This window comes from Saccopteryx bilineata, chromosome X (assembly GCF_036850765.1).
Source record: "Saccopteryx bilineata isolate mSacBil1 chromosome X, mSacBil1_pri_phased_curated, whole genome shotgun sequence".
NCBI classification, from domain to species: Eukaryota; Metazoa; Chordata; class Mammalia; order Chiroptera; family Emballonuridae; genus Saccopteryx; species Saccopteryx bilineata.
In genome coordinates, this window is record NC_089502.1 from 91,386,835 (window position 1) to 91,399,569 (window position 12,735).

Here is a 12,735-nt window from a genome sequence, read left to right on the forward strand (position 1 = left end):
GGAAAATCTGCATACAAGATTGGCTCTTGACTGACACCTGGAAATTTGGATGAGTTCCACCCCTCCTAACTGAAAAGAGTAGCTCACAGTGTCTAATCTATTTGTCCAAACACTATGATATATCCTAAACACCTTCCTTATTTCTGGGAGTCTGGAATTTGGTATATGCCAGGCAGAGAGTGTCTACATAACAAGTTCCCCAAAAAAACACTGGGTATTGAATTTCTAATGAGCTTCCCTGGTTGGCAACATTTCACATGTGTTGTCACAACAGACTGCTGGCAGAAAACCCTTGGAATTTGTGCCTGGGTGCCCCTGAACTTCAACCCATGTTTCTTTTCCTTTTGCTGATTTTGCTTTATAGCTTTCAGCTGTAATAAATCATAGCTGTGAATATGACTCTATGTTGAGTCCTCCTAGTGAATCATCAAAGCTAAGGGTGATTTTGGGGACTCTTGACACATAGCTCTTAAAACTAAAATTTAACTAAACATTTAATATAGTGGTAAAGCTAATTAAGATATGTTTAATTTTAAAATGTTTATAATTATATAGAAGTTTTTTCTCTTCCCATTAGTATTTATCAAAGGCCTATAAAGACACCCAGCTAGATCTTCTCATATATTTTATCTTATTGAATTGCCATAAGTATCAAGTTTCTAATGTTTACTAGGACCAAACAATATTTTCCAATCATTTGCTATTAACCAGCACTTAGGTATTCAATAAATATGTGCTGCATGAATAGCAATTTATATAATTACATATAAAAACAAAAAAAAGAAAGTAGATTGGACTAGCAATAAAAATATGTGCACATCTTCATATAAGCTAAAATGCATTGCTTCTAGGCCTTTTGACTAAGATCAAGGGTAGTATTTGTTCTTATCAGTTTAAATAAAAATGCTACAGTCTAGGTTTTTCTTGCTTGATATGAAACAAATATATTTTACTCTAAGTGGCAAGTTTGCTGGTAAGTACTAATCAATTCTACTCTATCAGCATAAATGAATTCCACAAAAACTACCATCCCCAAGCATAAACAGCAGACCAAAAGAAAATTAGATAAAATTCAAAAATAAAAATGCCTTCAGTCTATCTCTATTGGGCTCTCAAAAATACTGCTAATATTGTTTGAACAGACCAATGAAAATTAAATAAAATTAAAAAATAAAGTGCCTTCAGTCTATTTATCTGTTGTGAGCTAAAAAATACAAACTGCTAATATTTTTTAAAAGATACAAACTTATATTTTCATGTCAGATGTGTTTTAAATCTCTATTTAATTAGTATAAATCTCTCTCTGTGGTATATGTAATCATTCAAAAATAAGGTCATTAAAATTCTTCGGCTGGGGACAAGATGGCTGCAGAGTACCACTTCCCAGACCCAAGGTAGATTACAACTTAAATCTGAGAACACCAACTGTGAAAGACAAATTTTGGACTGAACTAGGAGGATTCTACAGCCCAGGACCACCAAAGAACCCACACTGAGTCTGGTAGGAAAAGCGGAGACGTGGAGAAGGCTGCCCTGCTCCCAGGAGCAGGGAGCAGCACCTGGGAGGAACTTTCGCAATGGGGAGGGCTGTCCAGAAAGTTGCAGGCCCTTATCCCCAAAACCGGAATCCCAGGCTAAAGCCCCGGAGCCTGGAAGGGGCTGACGAACTATATTTGGCTGAGAAAAAAGCCTAAACACGGTTTGAGAGAAGGAGGCAGGACTCTCAGATCCAGGCTCCGTATTAAAGGAACTGCATGGAGAGCCTCGCTCACAGCTACTTTCCCGGAGCTCCAGGAGGACACCCTAACCCGGGGGCCGGGAACCTTTTCGGTTGAGAGAGCCATAAACGCCACATATTTTAAAATGTAATTACGTGAGAGCCGTACAACCTGTGTACATTAAGCATTATCCAATAAAAATTTGGTTGTCCCAGAGGACAGCTGTGATTGGCTGAGGCCACCCGCAACCATGAACATGAGCAGTAGGAAATAAGCGGATTTTAATACATGAGAATGTTTTATATTTTTAACGTTATTGTTTTTTTCTATTAAAGATTTGTCTGCGAGCCAGATACAGCCATCAAAAGAGCCATATCTGGCTCACGAGCCATAGCTTCCCAACCCTTGCCCTAACCCCTGGGCTGAGTCATTCCCCAAATTTAAGGTAAACCAGCATCACCAGCAAAGGAAAGAAACTGCCCCATCCACCAGAGGCTCCCCTACCCTAGCTAGAACAAAGGTGCTTAGAGCCAGGCACCATGTTAGGGACACAAATAGGGAGTGCAGAGGTCTAAGATACACTACCCACCCTACTGCTGAGTGCATGCCTGGGGCAGACAGGCCGGAGGCAGCAGGGCACGGCTGCGGAGGTTCGAGTGAGCACACGCAAGCCGGCCAGAGCTGGGAACCGCCATTGCTGATGGGAAATCCCAGGCACACACACAGCCCTGCTGGCTGAGTGGCCCACCCTTGGCGGGGCGGGGGCCCAAAAGTCAACAGAGGGGGAACGTGCCAGCACCTGAGAGCCCACCAGCTATGGTGGAAGTTGCCTAGCTGCCGTGGGGATCAGGGCAGGCACGCAAACCTGCCTGTGGCTGGGCGCGCCCTTGCAGTGATCTGAGTGGAGGCAGAGCCGCTAGTGGCAGCTGATGGGGAAAGCTCGGGTGTGCGTGAGCCCTCCAGCGATGAGGAAAGTCACACCAGCAACTGCACTAATCTGGGTGGTGTGTAAACCTCGGGGTGTGGATACACCCTCAGCGGTAACGAGAGCATAGGTGACCTTGGTGGTGATCCGAGAAGGCACGCGTGACCCCCGAGGAGGCCGCTGAGATCTGAGCCGACCAAGGAATCCCCGGAAGTGGTCCAAATGGGCATGCAGGCACGCGCAAGCCTGAACAGGGAAGTGGCAGTGGCGGAGGTGGGCTGGCATCAGCAGCACCTGAGCCCAAAAACCCCAGGCAGCAACAGCGGTGGTAGCCTGGTAGACAGACCACACAACGGGAGCTAAAATGTCTGGATAGAATGACACCTGAGGCTAAGAAGTAGCCCACATCTAATACTGTATCTAATGACTAAATTACAGTACTGAGCCCAACAATTAGCCAGCAATAAGACAACAGAAAGTGAATTTTAGGGGAACTTGAACTTTTAAAGTAACCTCTCCCAGGCCAAGAGTAGATGAAAGCAAGCCTAGGAGTACAGCTGATATTTACAATAGCACCTCGATCCAGCAGAAGCAGACACAGATCTGGATCACCTATAACACCCAAAAGGTAAATAAGAACCAGTCACAAGCAGTGACCCCCATTAATCTGCCCCAAGCCCCAGCCAGAAAAGTCAAGGAAAACACAGACAAAATGGGAAGACAGAAAAGTGCAATCCAAATGACTCAACAAGAGAAACACCCAGAAAATGAGCTGAGTGATACGGATATAAGCAAACTACAGAATGCAGAGTTTAAAATAATGGTTATTAGAATTCTGAAAGATCTTAGAATAACAATGGTTGGTCACAGTGAACACATAAATAAGAAATAACAAGTATTAAAAAGGACATTGAAATAATAAAGAACCAGTTAGAAATGACAAATACAATATTTGAAATGAAGACTACACTAGAAGCAATTAAAAGCAGGCTGGACGAGGCAGAGGATCAAATCAGCAATTTAGAAGACAACATAAACGAAAACACAAAAGCAGAGCAGCAAAAAGAAAAGAGAATAAAAAAATCTGAGAAAACTTTAAGAGAGCTCTGTGGCAACCTAAAGAGAAACAATATCCACATCATAGGAGTTCCTGAAGAAGAAGAGAAAGAACAAGGGATAGAGACCTGGTTCAATCAAATCATAGCTGAAAACTTCCCTAAATTGATGCAGGAAAAAGTCACACAAGTGCAAGAAGTACAGAGAACTCCACTAAAGAAAAACCCAAAGAAATTCACACCAAAATACATCATAATTAAAATAGCAAAGCTAAGAGATAAAGAGAAAATATTAAAAGCTGCTAGAGAAAAAAGGCTATCACCTACAAAGGAGCCCCTAGAAGGAAGACATCTGACTTCTCAACAGCAAAACTTGAGGCCATAAAGGAATGGCAAGAAATATTCAAAGTAATGCAGAACAAGAGCCTACAACCAAGACTACTTAATCCATCAAGGCTATAGTTTAAAATTGAAGGAGAAATAAAAAGCTTCCCAAAAATCAACAACAAAAAAATTCAAGGAATTAATTACAACCAAATCAATGCTGCAAGAAATGTTAAGGGGCCTGTTATAAACAGAAAAAAAGGGGAAAAGAATATAGCAAAAGAGGAAGATAGCTTTAAAGAATAAAATGGCAATAAAAAACTACATATCAATAATAACCTTATATGTAAATGGTCTAAATGATCCAATCTAAAGATATAGAGTAGCTTCATGGATAAGAAAACAGGACCCACACATGTACTGTCTACAAGAGATACACCTCAAAAGAAAGATACACATAGACTAAAGGTAAAAGGATGGAAAAAACACTTCAAGCAAATGGAAATGAAAAAAAAAAGCTGGGATAGCAATACTTACATCAGACAAAATGGACTTTAAAATAAAGGATATAGTAAGAGATAAAGAAGGTCAATACATAATGATAAACGGAGCAATCCAACAGGAAGATATAACCATTATAAATATCTACACACCTAATACAGGAGCACCTAAATATAGAAAGCAGACTTTGATGGATATAAAGGGCAAGATCAACAGAAATACTATAATAGTAGGGGATTTTAATACATCACTAACGTCACTAAATAGATCCTCAAGAAAGAAAACTAACAAAGAAACAGTAGACTTAAAAGGACACACTAGATCAACTGGATTTAATAGATATCTTCAGAACCTATCACCCTAAAGCAACAGAATATACATTTTTTTTCAAGTGCTCATGGAACATTCTCTCTAGGATAGACCACATATTAGGGCACAAAAGTGGTTTCAACAAATTTAAGAAGATTGAAATCATATCAAGCATTTTCTGTTATCACAATGGCATGAAACTAGAAATTAACCACAAAAAAAACTGAAAAATGCTCAAATACATGGAAACTAAACAGCATGTTATTAAATAACATATGGGTTAACAATGAAATCAAAGAAATTTTAAAAATTCCAAGAAACGAATGATATTGAGCATACAACAACTCAAAATTTATGAGAAACAGGAAAAGTAGTCCTGACAGAAAAGTTCATAGCACTACAAGCATACCATAAGAAACTAGAAAAAGCTCAAATAAACAACCTAACTCTGCATCTAAAAGAGCTAGAAGAAGAACAGCAAGTAAAGCCCAGACGTAGTAGAGGAAGGAAATAATAAAGATCAGAGCAGAAATAAATGACATAGAGGCTAAAGAAACAATACAGAGGATCATTAAAACCAAGAGCTAGTTCGTTGAAAGGGTAAACAAGATCTATAAACCTTTAAAGAGACTCAGCAAGAAAAAAAGAGAGAGGACTCAAATAAAATTAGAAATGAGAGTGGAGAAATAACAACTGACACAACAGAAATACAAAATATTGTAAGAAAATACTATGAACAACTAGAACTGTACATCAAAACATTAAGCAACCTAGGTGAAATGGACAAATTCCTTAAAACATATAATCTTCCAAAAATCAGTCTGGAAGAATTAAAAAACCTAAACAGACCAATTACACCAAATGAGATAGAGTCAGTTATCAAAAAACTCCCAACAAACAAAAGCCCAGGGCCCGATGGCTTCACTGTGGAATTCTATCAAATATTCAAAGAACTAACTCCTATCCTTCTCAAGCTATCTCAATAAATTCAAGAGGAAGGAAGACTTCCAAGTTCCTTTTATGAGGCAAGTATAATTCTGATTCCAAAACCAGGCAAAGACAACACAAAGAAAGAAAATTATAGGCCAATATCCCTGATGAATTTAGATGCCAAAATGCTCAACAAAATATTAGGAAACCAGATCCAGCAATACATTAAAAAATCATACAGCATGATCAAGTGGGATTTATTCTGGGGAGGCAAGGATGGTACAACATTCGTAAATCAATCAATGTAATACACCACATCAACAAATTGAAAGATAAAAACCATATGATCATATCAATAGATGCAGAAAAAGCAGTTGATAAAATCCAGAACCTATTTATGGTCAAAACTCTCAGCAAAGTGGAAATACAGGGAACATACCTCAACATGATAAAGGCCATCTATGAAAAACCCACAGCCAACGTCATAATTAATGGGCAAAAATTAAAAGCAATCCCCTTAAGGCAGGGGTGCCCCCTTTCACCAATCTTATTCAATATAGTACTGAAAGTCCTAGCTACAGGAATCAGACAAGAAGAAGAACTAAACGGCATCCAAATTTTAAAAGAAGAAGTAAAACTATCATTATTTGCAGATGATATGATACTGTATATAGAAAACCCTAGATTCTCAGTCAAATAACTACTGGACCTGATAAATGAATTCAGCAAGGTGGCAGGATATTAAATTAACATACAGAAATCAGAGGCATTATAATACACCAACAATGAACTGTCAGAAAGAGAAATTAAGAAAACGATCCCCTTCACTATTATAATAAAAAAATAATAAAGTAACTATTAGTGAATTTAACCATGGATGTTAAAGACTTGTACTCGGAAAATTATGAAACATTGATAAAAGAAATCAGGGAATATACAAACAAGTGGAAGCATATACCATGTTCATTTCTGTATATTATTCACCACGTAAACAAAAGGAAGGAGAAAACCACATGATAATTTCAATAGATGCAGAAGAAGCAGTTGATAAAATCCAGTACCCATTTATGATCAAAACACTCAGCAAAGTGGAAATACAGGGAACATACCTCAACATGATAAAGGCCATCTATGAAAAACTGATTGCTGTATATTAATTTAATATCCTGCCACCTTTCTGAATTCATTTATCAGGTCCAGTAGTTATTTGACTGAGAATCTAGGGTTTTCTATATACAGTATCATATCATCTGCAAATAATGATAGTTTTACTTCTTCCTTTAAAATTTGGATGCCTTTTAGTTCTTCTTCTTGTCTGATTGCTGTTAGGTTAGGAAGAATAAACATCATTAAAATGTTTATATTACCCAAAGCAATTTATAAATTCAATGCAATACCAATTAAAATACCAATGATATACTTCAAAGATATAGAACAAATATTCCAAAAAATTATATAGAACCAAAAAAGAACACAAATAGCCTCAGCAGTCTTGAAAAATAAGAATAAAGTAGGAGGTATCACACTTCCTGATATCAACTTATACTACAAGGCCATTGTACTCAAAACAGCTTGGTACTGGCATAAGAATAGGCATATAGATCAATGGAACAGAAGAGAGAACCCAGAAATAAACCCACAGCTCTATGGACAACTGATATTTGACAAAGGAGGTAAAACTATACTATGTAATAAAGACAGCCTCTTTAACAAATGGAATTCGGAAAACTGGACAGCTACCCGCAATAAAATAAAACTAGACCAGCAACTTACACCATTCACAAAAATAAACTCAAAATAGATAAAGGACTTAAATATAAGTCATAAAACCATAAGCATTTTAGAAGAAAACATAGGCAGTAAGTTCACTGACATCTGTCACAGCAATATATTTCCCGATTTATCTCCACGGGCAAGTGAAATAAAAGACAGGATAAACAATTGGGATTATATCAAATTAAAAAGTTTTTGCACAGCTAAAGACAATATGAACAGAATATAAAGACAAACCGCACAATGGGAGAACCTATTTGATAATACATCTGATAAGAGGTTAATAACCAAAATTTATAAAGAACTTGTAAAACTCAACACCAGGAAGACAAACAATCTAATCAAAAAAATAGGCAAAAAAAAATGAATAGACAATTGTCCAAAGAGGACATGCAGATGGTCAATAGATGAAAAATTGTTAAACATCACTAATCATTAGAGAAATGCAAATTAAAACCACAATGAGATACCATCTCACACCTGTCAGAATGGCGCTCATTAACAAAACAACACACTACAGGTGCTGGTGAGGATGTGGAGAAAGGGGAACCCTCCTGCACTGCTGGTGGGAATGCAAACTGGTGCAGCCACTGTGGAAAACAGTATGGAGACTACTCAAAAAATAAAAAATGAAACCGCCTTTCGACTCCGCCATCCCACTTTTAGGAATATAGCCCAAGGACACCATATCACTGACTTAAAAAAAGAAATGCACTCCCATGTTTATGGAAGAAGCATTGTTCACAATAGCAAAGATCTGGAAACAGCCCAAGTGTCTGTCAGTGGATGAGTGGATTAAAAAGCAGTGGTACATATATACAGTGGAATATTATGGGGCCATGAAAAAGAAGGAACTATTACCTTTTCCAACAACATGGATGGACCTGGAAACTATTATGTTGAGTGAAATAAGCCAGGTAGAGAAAGAAAAATATCATATGACCTCACTCATTTGAGGAATGCAAGGAACAATGTGAACTGAGGAATGGAATTAAACCTGAAAGGAAGGGGGGCTGTTGGGAGGGGGTAAGGGAGATGTTAAGGGGAATACAGTGGAGGGGAGATGCGTTCGGGCAGAAACTAAAATTTAGGTAAACACAATAAATAAATTAATTAATTAAAAAAATTCCTTGGCTAACCAATTTAGGATTTATAGCTTAACTAAAGTACTACAGACAGGCTCATATATGTTACTTAGAAAGAAACATTTAATTTCGGAGGAGGTGGTCTTCAAAGTTGAATCTACATTTTAAAGTTCTGCAGCAAACTGCTACAGACAAGTCCAAATCTAAGCATAATCCCAAAGCAATGGATACAGTGCAAACATATATAGATTTCCAACAAACTACTATGTGTGTAGGGGAAAACAACATCACAGTCTCTAAATAGTATTAACCCTACTTTAAAGGTAAATCATCTCTTGGGACCCACATTTGTTATTTTATTTTATTTTATTCTTTTTTTTTAGAGAGAGGAGAGAGAGAGAGAGGAGAGAGAGGAGAGAGAGAAAGGGGAGGAGCAGGAAGCATCAACTCCCATATGTGCCTTGACCAGGCAAGCCCAGGGTTTTGAACCGGCGACCTCAGCATTTCCAGGTCGACGCTTTATCCACTGCGCCACCACAGGTCAGGCCCCACATTTGTTGAAACTGAATATCCAGGGGTGGGGATTGGGTACACACTTGTTTAACAAGCTTTACTTAGGATTTTCCAATGCAAAATTTTTGAAATCTATTGCTCTAATCTTCCCTAGCCCTAAATTTCTGGTTCTGTGAGTCTGTATTTGAGTCTACTTTAAACTGGAAAACCATTTTTTTAGAGAGGGAAAGAAGGAGAAGGGAAGGAAAGGAAGAGAGAGAGTGATGAAGCGAGATAGAGATAAGAAGCATCAACTTGTAGTTGTGGCACTTTAGTTATTCATTGATTGCTTCTCATATGTGCCTTGACTGGAAAGCTCAAACTGAGCCAGTGACCCCTTGCACAGGCCAGTGATATTGGGCTCAAGCCAGAGACCATGGGATTATAACGATGATCACATGCTCAAGCTGGTAACCCTGGGGTTTCAAACCTGGGATCTCAGCAGCCCAGGTTGATCCTCTATCCACTGCACCACAGTTGGTCAGGCTAACTGATCAACCATTTGTAATATAATGCATATCAACTTGTACTGAGGATTTTCTAAATGATAGGTAACATGATGAGGCCATATAATTTAACAGCTTTAGAAAAAACAAGGGAGAGCTGGTTATAAAAATTCTGTGGCAAAGACAGATATGGATACCATATTAAGAAACTCACTGATAACCTAAATATATTGTTTGGTTTAGCCTTTTCTCCATCAAATATATCAGAGCTGTTTCTAAGTAGTCAACATATTAGCAAAGTCAACTAACCTTATTTCATTTGTTTCTCCGTTCCTCACCTACTCTGTATTGGTGTCATGCCATAAAACTGTGGAAAGAATCCAGCATATGCATAACCTGTGCAATGAGTACCTGAGTACTAGGGAGGACGGGTAATTCTCTTTTATTGCCAGAAATATGTAACTAATTCTAGTGTACCTCTGTTTACATGTTCTAGATAGGCAATCTCTTACCTGGCCAGTAGGTCAAGGCACACACAAACCTACTGCTTTGCTCTTTGATGCATAGGACCTTAAGTCTTAGAGTAATCAATGGTTTTGATTTGTCTATTTGTATTAAATCTAGATCAGAAAGAATGCAAAAAAAAAAAAAAAAACCAAACAAAAAACAAAACTGGGGTGAATGCATAAAAAATCATGTTACAAAAAACAATTTTATATGTTAATTTTTATTCTGACCTTTTTAAGAAATAATGAAGTAATTTTAACTATGAATTTATAATCTACTTCCACATTACCAGAGCTAATAAAACAATTCAAAATTTAGAAATATGCACTTTAAAATTCATCTTCAATCAAGGGAAAAATGAACATCAATTGAATATATGACATTAAGACATTATTATTGATTTTGCTAGGTATGATAATAGTAATATAGTAATTTTTTTTTAGTCTTAAATTGCTAGAAATTCAAACAGGAGAATTTATAGTTGAAATGAAATTGTTTCAGAAATCTCCGGGAGAGATGACATCAGATGGTGTGAAGAGATACCTGTGATCTATCCCCTTGAAATTTTAAAAAATTGAACAGCAATAACTCAGTGAAGGAATCCCAGCTCAGTTTGTAGGCTTGCCTGAAAGATCCACATACCAGATGGACTAAAGGTGGGGAGGGTTGAGAAGTGGGGCAGAAGATAAGATGGGGTTGGTTCCAGAGAGGAGAGAAACCCAAACAGCCTGGGCTTTTGTATGCTGGGGTTCTGGAGAGGGGGGAAATTCAAAGTGACTAGGTCTTCTGCTGGAAGGAGCAGAAAGATTGAGGTAATTTGGAGAGATACTGAACAAAAGCAGCAGAATCTGGGGTCACCAGCAGTGTTCCCACAGTCTACCAGCACCCTGCATTTGGACAGAGACACAAAAATACAAAGTGAAGACACCCAGCCTCCCATATACTTTCTCACTGCCCTTGTGGGTATGAAGAGTGGGAGAGACATACCCCACAGCTAGTTCTACAGAGTCACTCTTTCCTCTAAAGAACAGAGGTGCTCTACCTGTCATCACCTGGTGTGCTGAGACACAGGGAGGAACACCTGGAGGCCTGAGAGAGTCATTGCCAAAGCTATAAACCTCACAGCATGCTGCATTCATTAACATGACAGCAGCTTCTCAGCAGAGACCAGCCTGGAAATTTCACAAAGCTAAAACTTGTAATCTAGCACCACTAACTAGAAAATATAGAAAAAATCTTTTGAAAGTCTGTTGTTTGCTTGGGTGTTGGGGGGGGGGGTTCTTTTCTTCTAGGTTTTTCTTTTTCTTTAGTTTTTTAAAAATTGTTTATGGTTTTTGTTCTTTTTGGTGGTTTTTCTCTTTTATTTGCTATTTTATTTTCATTTATTAATTTATTGTTTATATTTATTTTTTCATTTTTGTTTATTGCTCGATTTCTTAACAATACTGCTCTCAACTACCACCAAGGCAGAAAAACTAATACCATGGCTGCTCAGTAAAGACATGAAGTTCAGAGAAAGCAATCTTAGTCACAAGGAAACATTGGAGTTAAACAATACAGAATTTAAAATTAAGTTCTGAAAATACTCAACAAAATGCAAGAAAACCACAGATAGGCATTTTAATGAACTCAGAAAACAAAATGAGTAACACACCAAGGAAATTGAAACTAAAAACAGATACGAAGGACATGAATTGAAAAATGAGCTAGCAAGTTTAACTAATAGAACAGCCAAGATAGAAGAGAGATTCAGTGATATCAAAGACAGGTAAGATGATACAGAGGGAATAAGAGAGAGAATCATGAATTAAAAATAAGAAGAGAGATCTACAAAAATTGTCTGACTCAATCAGAAAGAGCATTATAAGAATAATGGGTATTTCAGAAGAAAAAGAAAAGGAGAAGAAAATGGAGAGCTTATTCAAATAAATAATTGATGAGAACTTCCCAAGCCTATGGAAAGAGTTAGATCCTCAGATCCAAGAAGCAAACAGAATGCCTAGTTACATCAGTCCAAATAGAACTTTTTTAAGGTAAATTGTTATAAAACTGTCAAAAATCAATGACAAAGAAAGAATCCTCAAGGCAATTAGGGAAAAGAACATAACATATAAAGAAAGGCTCATCATGTTATCATCAGATTTCTCAGCGGAAACTTCTACAAGTCAGAAAAGACTCAAACATTAAAAGTACTGAAAGAAAGGTAATACCAACCAAGAATACTATATGCATCAAAGTTATCCTTCAAATACGAAGGAGAAATAAAAACTTTTGCGGTTACACAAAAGCTGAGGGAATTTATCACCAGAAAATCCCCACCGAAGGAAATACTCAAGGGGGATATTCCACCGAATACAAAGAACAAAAAGACACAAAACTTCCCAAGATTACAATAAAAACAAGGATAATCTGCGACAACAATAACATAAAAGGGAAGAGGATAAAGGTCTTTAGTAGCAAAGGAGGATGGAGCATAACACAAAGAACTCTTGTATATATGAAACAGTTTTTCTTAATAACCTAACAGTAACAACCTGTGAAAAAATTGAAACTAAAATATATAGTTTAAAAAAAGAAGAAATAAGAGGAAAGAAGCATGGAATACCACGA

General features: G+C 37.4%; 1 protein-coding gene and 1 pseudogene across 10 annotated transcripts in view; one reads left to right on the forward strand and one right to left on the reverse strand.

The window, feature by feature from the left end:
• CASK (calcium/calmodulin dependent serine protein kinase) overlaps positions 1-12,735 on the reverse strand; it is a 493,794-nt gene that overhangs the window by 313,115 nt on the left and 167,944 nt on the right. The gene's annotated exons all lie outside the window — the stretch shown is intronic.
• LOC136317910 (U2 spliceosomal RNA) lies at positions 841-986 on the forward strand (annotated as a pseudogene).